This window comes from Podarcis liolepis, assembly GCF_965112155.1.
Source record: "Podarcis liolepis genome assembly, chromosome: 7".
Classification (NCBI taxonomy): domain Eukaryota; kingdom Metazoa; phylum Chordata; class Lepidosauria; order Squamata; family Lacertidae; genus Podarcis; species Podarcis liolepis.
Window position 1 is genome coordinate 34,926,028 of NC_139561.1, and position 14,649 is coordinate 34,940,676.

At 42.5% G+C, this 14,649-nt stretch overlaps 1 protein-coding gene across 1 annotated transcript in view; it reads right to left on the reverse strand.

Moving 5' to 3' along the window:
* Positions 1 to 14,649, reverse strand: part of ITFG1 (integrin alpha FG-GAP repeat containing 1) — a 113,507-nt gene that overhangs the window by 13,343 nt on the left and 85,515 nt on the right. The gene's annotated exons all lie outside the window — the stretch shown is intronic.

Sequence of the window (14,649 nt, forward strand, 5' to 3'; positions counted from 1 at the left end):
AGCACCTCACATACATTACCTTGCAGATAGGTCTGGGAATCAGGAAGCTGCCTGTTGTTGAGTCAGACCATTGATCTATATGGTTCACTACTGTGAACAGTGACTAGCAGTGCATTGGCAGACTAAGAGAATATGGGTAAAATTGTAGGAGAGTGAAACAACATTGACCATACTGTGCGTGTCTGCTATAAATCTCCAAATCAGACTGAGGACTTGGATGATGCCTTCCTAGAGCAGAAACCAAACCTTATGAGGAATGGTTGATGGAACTGGGTATATTTAGCCTGGTAAAGAGGAGACTGAGTGGAGATATGATAACCATCTTCAAATATCTAAAGAGCTGTCACATGGAGGATGGAGCAAGCTTGTTTCCTCCTGCTTCAAAGGCTAGGACTCAAATTAATGGATTCAAGGGAGATGAAGTATCAGGAAGAACTTCCTGATGGCAAGAGCTGTTTGAAAGTGGACACCCAGAAGAGATGGTGACTCTCCGACCTTGTATGTTTTTAAAGCAGAGGTTGAATGGCAATCTGCCATGTATGATCTAGTTGAGAATCCTTCATTGCAGAAGGTTGGACTAGATGACCCTCAGCCCTTCCAACTCTACCATTCTATGATTCTAGGGTCTCTGAAGGACTGTATTCTTCTGTACAAACCTACCTGGGCTCTGAGAGGACACCCTTCTCTCAGTCCCACCACACTCACAGACATGCTTGGTGGGAATGCGGAAGAGGGACTTCTTGGTGGCTGCCCCCAGACTTTGGAACTCCCTTCCTAGAAGGGCTAGACTGGCTCTCCCCTTTTGTCCTTCCACTGGCAGGTGAAGATCTTTTTTATCCTAGCAGGATTTGGAAACTGACCGCTTTTAAGGAAAGGGCTTTTAATAGTGTGTTGCACGTTTTTCCATTCTTTTTATTCTAGATGTTGTTTTTTACATAGTTTGAACTCCATAGATAGTTTAATTACTTTTTAACCATAACTTTTTTTATGTTTTTAGCTATGTTTGTTTTATCGGTATTTGTTTTAATTTTTGTGAGCCCGTTTGAGTCTTGGCTCTGGCTAAAAGGTGGGATATAAATAATAGTAATTGCTATCAACCAATGACCACCTGGGGTTGAAGTCCAACAAAATCAGGAGAGCTACAGGTTACCCACCACACCCACCTCTGGCGCTTAGTCCTTAACTTTGTTTATAAAATAAATCTGGAGGCATGTTTGTGATGAATATGCCACCTTGACCCATCATTTCATTTTGCTATGGTTATAATGATGGAATTTTTTCTATGTTTTGTGTGCTCCAAGACATGCTCCAGCATTTAAATCAAGGGCCTTAAATGAAGCAGTAAGATACAGGAGATGTAAATTACAATACAATAAATCACACAGCTTTTGTGATAGATGGGAGCTTGAAGGCAGAGTTTTGTCACTGCAATTAGGCATGACTTATCACACCTTAATGCACCCTCTGCACTCCTTTCCTTAGTCAAAACCATCTTTGTATTCCTGTGAGGCAAGATACACTTTTGGACAGATAAGGAAGGAGCACATGTAATGGTAAAGTGGAATTGTCAGAACTTTTCACACATCTAATGGTTGACTTTCTGATCTTCCAGTGCTTAAAAGCTGCTGAGAATTTCCACTTTATTTTCAGAATGAACTAGAATAATGGTTCTCCTCTTCATCTTGTTCTGCAGCAGCAAACTTACTCAGCACAAAACTGTACACGTAACATGTTTGTATCCAATATTAGTCCTATTTGAAAATGATGGCTGTGACTAATTAATTTCAGTGTGCCTACCCTGAGTTGATCTTAGCTGGATACAACCCCAAGTATTACAGTACTATTACTGCACTCGGTGACACTATTCACATGAATGAAACCATGTGGTTGTTCCTTGATAATAAATAATAATAATAATAATAATAATAATAATAATAATAATAATAATAATAATAATTTATTATTTGTACCCTGCCCACTCTGGGCGGCTTCCAACAAAGATTAAAAATACATTAAAATGTCACACATTAAAAACTTCCCTGAACAGGGCTGTTTTTAATTAAAAACTTCCCCGAACAGGGCTGATGGTTTAACTTAAAGGGTAAGTTTATTTCCACATAGGACAGGCTTATATACAATAGCAACCACTATAATTTCTATATGATGGTTCTAAAGTGTGTCACTGACAAAGCAAAAATTGCATGCATAACAATCCCTGTGTTGGCTCTACAACTTCCCCAAGTGATTATGGAGAGACCACCTCTGCATCATGCCAGCAGCGTTTTCACTTTCCATTGCCTCTAGGCCATTTATATTTAAATGAAACTCACACTGTAATATCTAAATATTCAACTCTCATATGCAGAACTATGTAAACATATTTCTTGAGAATAGAGTCAGCAGTAGTGAGCTGCCTGCTTGGAATGTATGTCTTCCTTCACTATGTTGATCTGGGGATTAGGACTGATTGACAGAGTTGACAATTTATGCAAGTGTCGAAAGGAACAAGGGGCAATGAAGTTTGCCATCTTTAATTCATATTCTGAGACTTTGTTTCGTATCCTAGCATGGCCGTGTGCCCAGTTTTATTGACTTCAGATACTTGTGCCAGGTGAAAATTGCAATTATACCCACCACACTGACAATGAAACAAAAGAGAACAGTGTTACCAAGTGCTTGAAGAGGGAATCTTATTGTAGCAGCAGCAGCAGCAGCAGCAGCAGCAGCAACAACAACAACAACAGGAGTTTAAGCCTCAATTGTTGATGAAAGTGTTACAAAAAGAACTGGGAAATGTAAAACACTCACAGATCCAAGGAATCAGTCTCACTTAGACTCATATGGTTTGAGCACAGTGCATGGGAGCAGCAGAGATCATGTCACTTGTCATGACTTGTCAGGGGAACATAGAATTTTCTGCCTTATGCCAGGTCAAATTATCTGTCCATCCAATGGTGGCTGGTGCCCATTGGGGCTGGTAGGGTGAAAGGTAGGGAGCCTAAATTGTAAGTGGAGCCAGATCCAATGACAGGCAGAGCCAACTGACTCTAGTTTTGCCCCCTCCTTGCTCCCCACTGCCAAGCTCTACAAGGGCAACACTGAGACTAAGGAGAAGGAAGTTGACAAGCAATGACACCCTCTTGACAGGATGTGAGTAAGAGGGCAGGCCAAGGCTGTTGGGGTCGTGCCCCATTTGCCCTATTGGACCAGCCTCCCCTGCATACAAAGTGGCCACATAAGCAGCAGTTCTGGGGTGGAGATCTTTCCTATCTGTTACTTTCTCCTTTTAATGGGAGATGCCGGACATTGAAATTGGGACCTTCGACATAAAAAGCATGTGCTCTGCTACCGAGCGATGGCCAGTCCACAAGGGCTTTTCCCACCACCTGCTATTCCACGTTTACTGGTACAACAGCTCATTCTTAACTCCTCGAAGAAGCAGTACAGTGTTTAGCTAGGGAAGATGGAGGAATCTTCGCAATAATAGGAATTTCAATCAAAAGCATTCAGTGCACAATAGACGCATCAAACAATGCCGAAATATCTGAAATCGCCACCGGAACATGAGCAGTGAATCTTGGGTATAGGCAGCAGAATAAAGGCATCCCACGGAGTCATTCCGGTTTTTTAATATGTTTTTCTGACATTCAGAGTGATTAAGCAAATGCAGTGGCAGAACAAAATCAATAATATTGACCACAGTAGTAGGAGGTAAACGTTAGGACAAAAATGTGAATTTTAAAGACACTGGAGTGCATTTTAACTGTGATGTTTCCTTCTTGGATCTGAACTATGGGGAAAGCAAGAGCCACAGACTTTAGGGTATGTTAAATAATTTGGAAGGCTCGGGACTCTGTACTGGGGAAGGTAAGGCAGGCCACCTGGTCTCCAGCTGGATCTCCATCTCCTTTCCCCTTCAGATTTCTATGGCTCACCCAAACTGTGGAGCAGAACTCATGTGTGGAGGTTTGGGGGAAACATGTTAGACTAGGTTATTCATTGTGGGGTAAACAAACCCAAACATGAATGGGAGAAGGCGGACACAGAAAAATGGCCTGGTACTAGGGTGCCACCTGTGCAAGAAAGACTCCTAATTTACATTTCTATTAGAGGATTCAAATTCAGATGTTAGAAGAAACTCTAGTTTCAATTTACAGCCCACCACACATTTCGTACCTTTAGATTAGGAAAGAAATCAGTTGTTCCTTGCTCTATTTAATATGTGAACTTCTTGGGTTTTAGTGGCTGGAAATAGGGGTAATTTGTTAAGAATGACAAGCTTCTGTCACTGAAAAATATGCATGCAGGAACAGCCAGCAACTGAGGCAAATTCTACAAAATAAACAAATGGAGCAACTCAAGGAAAGCACTAATGTACTGAGCGCTTATCGATTTCTTTGTACTGCCAAGTCATTCATAGTTTGCTTGTCAAAAAGCTGAAGGATAATTAATAAATGGCAGAGTTCTAATTAGATTCAAAACCTAAACTAAGATCATGTTCAATTCTCCACTGGACATTACTTCTGCAGGCCTCCATCTTCTTTACAGAAATCCATCCTCTCATTTTCAAGCGTTGCATACCAGGCAGAGAGAAAGAACCCGTGTCCTCAAATGCAACAACAAATCATAGTAAATACTAGCAATTCACAGGCAGGATAATAGCCAGCATTTCAGAACTGCTGCTCTTAGCACCATTTTGTTCCTTTCTTTTCTCTGTTCTAGAAGCCCCAAGTTGCAGGTGGCTCAAGCCCCACACAGACTGCCCGGCCGACATGCCTAATTCACCTCAGTGCTTTTGTTGACTTGATGATGAACCTGACAGGTGACACAAATGGGGAAGACTGATTTCCATGCTATATTTTAAACTGATTTTTAAATACGGCGGCTTGACTTCATTCTGTCATTAAGAAACATGCTGAGTTACTTGACCAGACAAACTGCTCATTTCCCAGAGTTCTTTCTGACAAACACCCAATTCTTTCACAGGGGAGTTCCTTCACTCATACATGTCCCACCATGCATAAGTGATGCAGAAAGGTTGCTACACACAATTCAAGCGAAGAAAAACAAACAAACATGGCTGGACATCCAAACAATGGTGTTATTGTTTGGAAAGAGGTGCTGATGAAGAATCAGGAAATGGTAATGCTTGACAAAACCAATACATAAAAACCCAAAAAGAAACTGCTGGATCAGGCCAATGCCCCATCTAGTCCATCAGTCTGTTTTCACAGTGGCCAAGTAGGAAGCCCTCAAGGAGGATCTGGGCGCAAGAGCCCTCTCTCCTTCTGTGATTCCCAGCAACTGGTATTCAGAAGCATTGCTGCCTCCAACTGTGGAGGCAGATCATAGATGATTAGTGACTGATAGCCCGCTCCAGCCAATGAGAAATCATTTGCAACTTCTCTCCTTTGTTCTACTGTTATCACCTTCTCCAGTCAAATATCCAAAAACCTGACTGGTCTAAAATAAAAGAGCAAGTTGAACAGAGATTGGAATGCACTGAACAGCCACCCTTGTTCAAGGACTAGAAAATGCCTCCCGAGCACATTCAAATGAGCTCTTCCACCATGTCCTGCGATTTGCTTCTGCTCCACCACCTCCCACAGAGGTCACTGGAGTGGGCTGCCAAATATGCCAGGCTGGCTCTCATTGTTATGCAGATCAGAACGGCTGTGATTATGAAAAGGAAAACAGCTGTGCAAATTTTCACTTCCCCCTTTCAAGTCCCACAGTTCTGGCACTGTTGATCAAAGTGAAGTCACAGATGTAAAAATTCTTCAATTTATTGAGAAAACTGCAAACAAAAACAAGAGAGACCCTGGTTTGTTTTATTTTAAAAGAAAATAGCAGGTTCAGGCATACTAGGGAAATAAAGCTAAGAGCGACTCAGTACCTTTGCAAAGATACCTGGAAAGGTGATTCCCTCTGACAAGGGCGCAGGACCTGGGGCCACTGTGGTAATTACTTAAACTTACAAAGCCAAAAGCAAATGGAAGCAAGTGAGTTCGTGAGATGGGCTGACTGGAAGAGGAAACAAGAGGAAGGTGTCAGGAAGAGGAAGAGGTTCCATCTGCACAATCTCATTTGCGCAGATGTTTTGCAAATTGGACCTTTAAGCTTGAACGTAGTATACTGTGGCTGAACTAGCTTTCTTCTGCATCCCTTTTAGAGGAATGATTTTTTTATTAGAAGAAAAAAATAGAGGAGAGAAGCCAGTCACATTCCCCCCTCTCTTTTTTTGTACCCCCATCTTCTGATGGTAGTACAAGGCTCCATTTTTCTTCTACAGAGGCACTCCTCCTTGAAAGGGGATGCAACTTGTTTCTTTTTTCAGGCATGAGTCTGCAGACTCATCATGTTGTGCTTTCTTCACTCCCCCTCACTTTGGCCTTGCAACCTTCATCCTACTCTCTTTTCCGATTTACGAACATTCGCTGCTTTCCCAGTCAAGTATCCCTCCCTCCCCTGGCTGACAGTTGTCACTCCCCCCCCCCCCATCTCTCTAGCTTCGCCTTCCAGTATTAGCCTGTTATCCCTTCCACCCACCTACTATTCTCAAAACTCCATCACTATTCGCTTCCTAGAACTCCTCACACTTGGCAGCAGTTAGTAATATAGATGCCATATTAATTCAAGCAAAAGTGCACATGGTTAAGATTATGCCTTTTATTTAATCAAGGGATGCTGGCACAACTACAAGCTTTTTTATGTTGGAAAGTATTATTCTTGCCTGAAAAACGTATTCCGGAAGTAGGAAACCTCAGGCCAAGGGGCCAAATGCACCCCGCCAGGCCTTTCTCTCTGGGCTTTCCCAAGGCCACACTGCCCCCCCCCCAAACTTGCTTCACACCCTTGTTGAGAGTTTTGGGCAGGCTGTAATACAGGGGTAGGTAACCTAAGGCCTAGGGGCCAGATGCGACCCAATTGCCTTCTCAATCCAGCCTGCGGATGGTCTGGGAATCAACGTGTTTTTACATGAGTAGAATGTGTCCTTTTATTTAAAATGCACCTCTGGGTTATTTGTGAGGCATAGGAATTTGTTCATCCCCCCCCCCTCCAAAATATAGTCCGGCCTACCACATGGTCTGAGGGACAGTGGACCGGCCCACGGCTGAAAAAGGTTGCTGACCCCTGCAGTGTAATGTGTCCTTGAAGTCAGTTAATGACTCTTGCTTTCCTGGATAGAGGAGAGACAGGGAGAGGTGTGTGTGTTTGTGTGTGTGTGTGTGTGTGTGTGTGTGTGTGTGTGTAGAAGTCAGCCAGAGTGTTGTAGCAGTGGTTCTCAAAGGTTGTGGTATGCCACACTGGTGTGGGGGGACGGGAAGGAGAACGTGCCAGGAAGATTCAAGGACAATCAAAGAAATATTTAAACATTTCAGCTCAGCTCAGCACAGCACAGCAGAGGTTTCCAAATTGTGTGTCACGACACGTTAGTGTGTCAGCTGCAGTATGTAGGTATGTTGCGCGAATGCTCCCCGCGCTTCTCCCAGGGCAGGAAAGGGATTAGTTTCAACCTCTGGTTTGCTAGTAAAACTGAATTACTGTGTTATGAAATGATGCATATCCAAAAAGTGTGTCACCAACATGGAAAGTTTGGAAAGCTCTGCACTACAGTATCTTATTTTTGGGGTGCGGGGGTGGGTGGGAATATACAACCACAACAGTATCCACACCTCTCTTCAAGAGAACTGGCTATTCTTCTACCGTTCTCCATGGCACATTGTTGCGAACAGGGATTTTCAACGCTGACAAATATGAAAGATCAGAAAACAGAAAGGCTTCTTTGAGGTGATGGCGAGATTAGAGTTTGTTTGTCTCGAGTTATACCTAATAAAAATGAGATTACCTGGTAAAAGCAAGCTCACACCTCTCATGGAGTTTGTAGTTAAGGTACATATGTAAGAGGCTTGTTTATAATTATATTTTGGGAACGATTCAAGCTCCTATGGAGCTCCATTGTTTTATATTTTCTGGATGTCCCATGATCGTATGATAAAATAGTTGTGTTCTATGTTACAAATCAGCCACTGCTAGGAGTAGTTTCTTTTTTGTTTCCCAACATATTTCTTACCAATACAAAATTTGGTGTGGTGCAAGCAAAATTTTATTCTGATAGTGTGACCCAGAGAAAAAATGGTTTGAGGCCCACTGGGTTACGGTGTTGGACTAGGACCTGTGAGACCAAGGTTCAAATCCCCACACAGCCATGAAACATTCTGGGTGACCATGGGCCACTCACATTCTCCCAACCTAGGGCATGTTCTCCCTTCCCTTTTCTAGGGAACATTCTGCCTCCTGTAAGCATTCCTTTCAAGCGCTGCCTCTCAAGTACAAAAGAGAGGGGACTCCCTAATGAGAATTAGCCTTCTGCTCCATGAATTGATTGTATCTTACACGCTGCTGAAAACGTATTTATCATAACTATATTGGTAAAATTGCTGCAAACAACTTGTACACAGCTCACACTATTACTGCAGATCATAAGTTCAAGGACCTAGAACGGCGCTAAATAATCATGGCATTACTAAACGGTGTAAGCCCAGAAGGGCTAACGAAGATGCTGGCTCAGCAGAAGGTGAAAGGCCAGACTGCCAAGGAGGGTTAAAAATTGCCAGCAAAGAACAAAAACTCAGTGATAAGGCATTGGTTGTGGAATCTAGTTTGAATCTGGACATAAAGAGCAATGAATCAAGAAGAAAAATGATCCCAGAGCTAAGGACAGAGATATGCTCTTGCGGCCCTTTCATGCTTGTCGGACAGAGCCACGGGGTTAATATGTTACAGAATTTAACAGTGATTAGTCATGTCTCTCTGAAACATTATAGACACAGCTTCCTAACTAGTTAGGAAAAGAAAGTCTGAAGAGAATTCTCTTAATAGTACAGGAAAACTGCAGCCAAAAATATACCGTATTTTTCGCTCTATAACACGCACCCGACCATAACACGCACGTAGTTTTTAGAGGAGGAAAATCCGTAGGCATGCTACCCGTAGGCATCACCTCCATAACATGCACAGACATTTCCCCTTACTTTCTAGGAGGAAAAAAGTGAGTGTTATGGTGCAAAAAATACGGTAGTTTAGGAAACCTGCTTTTAATAATAATAATAATAATAATAATAATAATAATAATAATTCAAATCTTTTTCAGGTTTTGTTGCAGGTCCCCTGCTATTCAAGTACAAATGGGAGAATTCTAGCAATAGAGGAGAATGACAGATGCTTATAGAAGCTGCTCATTGTAGTCTTCTGTAATCTGAATTAAGCAGCACAGTCCTTGGGGCGGTGGAATTTTATTCGACAGCAATTCGTTCTGCAAAGTGCTTTGAATGCGGTGATAGCACAGTATAGGCCGGAGGTCTAAAAGCTTGAATGGCAGCCCTGATGCCACAATAACACTGTGAAGGTGCCACAGGGCTCGTTTGTTGTTCTGCCTGTTGTTGTTTAAACTAGCAGAGTTACGTTTACTTTGGAATTTGTACCGGATGATGGTATGCCTTCCTTGCTCACGGGAGCATCTGAATAAATCTCAGTTCTGCAAATAATTGATTTCCCTCAAATATTTAGTTTGACACTTAGGAAGTCTTTCCCAAACTGCAAGAAGCTCTGTTTAAAAGCTGAAACCCTGCCTAATCCCCCTTCACTTCAGAAAATAAATCAAGTTTCAGCTGGGTGACTGATACTTGAATGTGATAATTTCTAGCCAAACAGAACCAAAACAAAAGTGAGCGTTGACCTTCAGAGAGAGGGCTTAAACTACAAAAACTTAAAAAAGGAAACTGTCTGCACTAAAATGCACAGGGGTTCTATCTGAATAAGACATACTCAGAGTAAGGTAAAGGTAAAGGGACCCCTGACCATTAGGTCCAGTCGTGGCCGACTCTGGGGTTGTGGCGCTCATCTCGCTTTATTGGCCGAGGGAGCCGGAGTACAGTTTCTGGGTCATGTGGCCAGCATGACTAAGCTGCTTCTGGCGAACCAGAGCAGCACATGGAAACGCCGTTTACCTTCCCGCCGGAGTGGTACCTATTTATCTACTTGCACTTTGACATGCTTTCGAACTGCTAGGTTGGCAGAAGCAGGGACCAAGCAACGGGAGCTCACCCCGTCACGGGGATTCAAACTGCCGACCTTCTGATCAGCAAGTCCTAGGCTCTGTGGTTTAACCCACAGCGCCACCTGCGTCCCTTCATACTCAGAGTAGACCTATTTAAATCAAGGGACTCTAACTTAAGTCCATTGATTTTGAAGAGTCTGCTCACTGGGACTTAATTGGATACAAGCCACCAGCATACCTATGTCCTGTGTTTAAATTAGGAAAAAAAAAGCATTCTTAGCATAACAAAATGCACAATGCATTGGGAATGAAGGAAAAACCCTAGTTCATTTGCTACCAATTCACCAGGCGGCCTCAGGACAGCCCACCTTTTATGAGCCTCAGCTTCACACCTACAAAACAGGGATGAAAATATAGACATGCCTCGCAGGGCTGTTGAAAGGATTACGGGAACAACATATGCGAAACACTTTGAACACCCTGAATGCTAGATATAAATGTCAGGAATGATTTTAATTATAATTTATTAATGTATAGCTTGGGGTAAGATGATGAACTAATTTCATATCTGTGTTTGTTTCGAAACAAAATTTCCTTTCCTTGTAAGCCATAGGAAAGGAATAGTCTATTACCCTAGGTTTTATTGCTCAGTGCTTAGTAAATGCTAGGCGCTAATAAGTTAATCATCATCTGTTTGATGGCAAGGTTGAAGAGCGATACCGAAGCCTGACACTCAAGAAGCTGACTATAATATTGCTTGCAAACAACGGGCCATTAATATTTAAAAACTAATCTCACAAATTCATCAATATTTATACATCATAAGGCTTTAATTCTGGGCTGAGCTCTATTGCAACTTGAAGTTATCACTCCTCCACCTACATACCTTTGCAATTCACACACTATTAACTCCCCCAGCTCCTGAGAAGATCTGCTTCACAAAGCATAAGAATTTTAGATACTAGAAGATACTGCAGTGGGGTCAAGCCAACTATGACCGTAAGCCAATGGTAGTGAATCTATGGCATGCGTGCCAGAGAGGGCACTCAGAGCCCTCTCTGTGGGCACCCACGCAGTTGCCAAAGCAGGAACATTGCTGGGTGTTTGCAAAGTGGGTGGCTTCTCCCCCCCCCCATGCCGTTATGGGTGGGAAACGCTCCGTAGAGTGCGCTCTGCCCGCAGCAGCATTGGGTGAAGTTGTGCACCCACCAACCAGCTGGCATGGAAGGAGGGGATGGGAGTGTGGAAGCAACGGGTCTATGGGCGAGAGAGTGAGAGAGAGAGTGCACACACGAAGTGACTAGGCCAGGGCTCAGCAAACTTTTTCAGCAGGGGGCCGGTCCACTGTCCCTCAGACCTAGTGGGGGGCCGGACTATATTTTGAAGATGAAAAACCGAACGAATTCCTCTGCCCCACAAATAACCCAGAGATGCATTTTAAATAAAAGCACACATTCTACTCATGTAAAAACACACTGATTCCCAGACCGTCCACGGGCTGGATTGAGAAGGTGATTGGGCCGGATCCAGCCCCCGGGTCTTAGTTTGCCTACCCATGGACTAGGTGGATGGTGCTCTCCGGCTCCTCTGGGCTCCTGAAAGACACAAGCAGGCGATTCCCTGCATCGCTAGTGCATGTGATTGGTGGGTGTGTCAAGTGCTGTTTTCGACTGGCTGCCGTTGTGGTGGAGACAATTGGTGTAAGTCTGTGATGGTGTTGAACGATTTTATTGAACCCTCCCCCCCCCAAAAGCTCAACAACTCAGGACAATTCCCTTCCCCCCAGAAGCTCTTAGTGGCTCTTAGTACCAGCCCTCCAGTGCACCTTCTGGAAAAAGTGTATTTCCAAGGTTTGACGGCTCATAATACTACTTTTTTGGGACTAATACCAGTGCTTTTTTTCTGTGAGGACACAGGGGGATGCAAACCCCTAAACATTTTGTGAATTTAACGGGAGAAGAAATTCATTGTATTTAATTTCCCCAATTAGAACTGTATTTATTTCCCCCGATGGTGATTTTCTTGAGTCAAAATGAGAGTATCCCTAAACATTTTTAATAGAAAAAAGCACTGAGTTATACCCTAAAATTATATATCAATGGAAAGGGTTACATTTTCCCTAATGTATGAGTAGTTTTTTTCTAAACTAAAACCTCAGTATTCAGGTTAAATTGCCGTGTTGGCACTTTGCGTTAAATAAGTGGGTTTTGGGTTGCAGTTTGGGCACTTGGTCTCTAAAAGGTTTGCCACCACTGCCCTAAGCCATCAAGAGCACAGGGTTCGTCTGGTTGGGCTGGACTCCATCTCTCATCAGCATCGCCCGGCATGGCCAATGGTTAGGGATGATGGGAGCCGTAGTCCAACAATGGCTACAGGTTCTCAGGGTGGGGCAAGCAGCTCCTCTGGTTCCTTCTGCTGACCACAGTAATATATCTACAAATATTTATCTAGGCAGCCATCACAGCGACATCAGAATAATACTAAGCGGCACTAGCTTTTCTAAAGGTGGCTGTGACTATAAACAGTCATATGCCATGGGGCTAATTTTCGAATTCCTGTGCTACTGGGATTCCTGGTTGGAGGAAGGAATTAGGTAGGTCAAACATCTATCAGCACACAACTTAACAAGTCCACCATTATCCCCAACTACTGTCTTTTGCTGTCGGACAAGGAAAATTGTGCTACCTTCCTTATTTCTCTATTTGTGTTGGCAACCAGGAAATTAGGAGTCAAATTTGTGGCTCAGCTCTGAGTATCTTTTATCTTTGTTATGGCTTATAGCCAAACAAATAAAACTGTTACTATTCTATTCTGTAAAATAATTCTGAAAGGACTCCACAGCTGCACCTTTCAAGTCTAACAAGACATGATTTTTTTAATGGAAAGGACAGAAAATTTTGAAGGTAATTATACATTACTGTGTAAAAGAGGGCTGCAAAAGATTGACCTCCTGCAATCTTTAAAAAACAAAGTTAATTATACTATGAACTGTACACTGGAAAATTTAGGGTACACAATATTAATTGTTTTTCTTTTATAATGTAAGAAACCACAAGGCTTTCTATTTAGGCCCTGATTTGAAAAACGTCACTTTTTTGCACCTTGTGCTCCACATCTCTATAGGAACTCATCTCCTAGAGGATGGGCTTTCTTGGTGTCTTTGGTGAAGTGCCCAAGGAGGTTAACAGCATTAAAAATGTGTTTGAGATGAACGTCTGCACAGTGTAGGTTGACGGATATTGAGAAGGCATAACTCAGCTACAGCAAAAAGTTCACTTTTTCCCCTAGGCTATGCTGTACGGAAGATGTTGGTCACAGATTGAGTCTTTAATATGTTTAACATATAGAACACAAACATCATTTTACTGCCAAACATACAACAAAAAAATGCTATGCCCAGACATACATTCTGCAAGCAAGTTGGTAGCATTTCTTTTCTGAAATGACAGACCATCATACAAGAAAACTATTATACCAGAACCCTTTTTGTCGAGCCCTTTTTCACAAAGAAATATTTTTTGTTATCTACGGCTACAATTTTTGGTTCAAATGAAAGTTCATCGTTCATGAACATTTCATGTTAGCGAGCAGCATTCTGGCTGGAAAAGACCTCAATAATAACTTTCACAGACCTCTTCTCCTCCAAGTTAATATAGTTGCCAAACCAGCTCCTAACAATTATTGCTTAAGGATAACGACTTTCCTTGCACTGACTGCAGGCTAGCTGCAGTGCTGGACTAACACCCCACATTACTTTATTGGCATCTAGGTCACTAGCTTCTCTTTCTTGAGAATTCACTACATTACACATGGTACCTGGAATTATATATATATCTGACATATTTGTATCATGTATTAAAAGGCCTTGGATGATTTGAAGCTACATAGTGCCTTGCTAGTGTTATTTGCTAAATGCAATTAGACCCGCTCCAAAACAAATAATTCCTTATTTTAAGAGTTTCTTTGTAGAAGGGCTCCTTTGACCCTCAGGTCAGAGTTAAGAACTGCTCCGGCAGCTTTGAATTAAGTTGTTTCTGAACCACCTGTGATTTGGGAAAGAGCCTAGTAAAATTTAACTGTTAACAGGTTAACTGTTAAGGAGTGTTTTAAATACCTAGAATTCTCAGTACATGCTCCAAACCAGCAGTGATGAACCTTTGACTTGTGAGTCTAATTAAGCCCAGCAGTTAGGCCCACGTGGCTGTTTCCTTCTAAGGCAGCCCCACCTCTGACATCATATACAATAGTGTTTTCCAAACTTTTCATGTTGGTGACACGCTTTTTAGACATGCATCGTTTCGCGACACAGTAATTCAGTTTTACTAGCAAATCGAACATTAAACTAACCCCTCTCCAGCCCTGGGAGGAGTGTGGGGAGTGACAAACAGAATGAAAAGCTCTTATATACAACATCAGGTGTATCGTAGATAAAGATATGACTGCAAGAGAACAATTGGAAGCCTGAAAATATGATCCTGATTGCTCTTTGGCAAGTGGGGCTTGTGTTTATTGTTCCTAAAATTTGGTGCTAAATGCAATCCCTGCTGGGATTGGTCCCAAGTGGAGTTTGGGAAAGTGGAGAAGGAAGT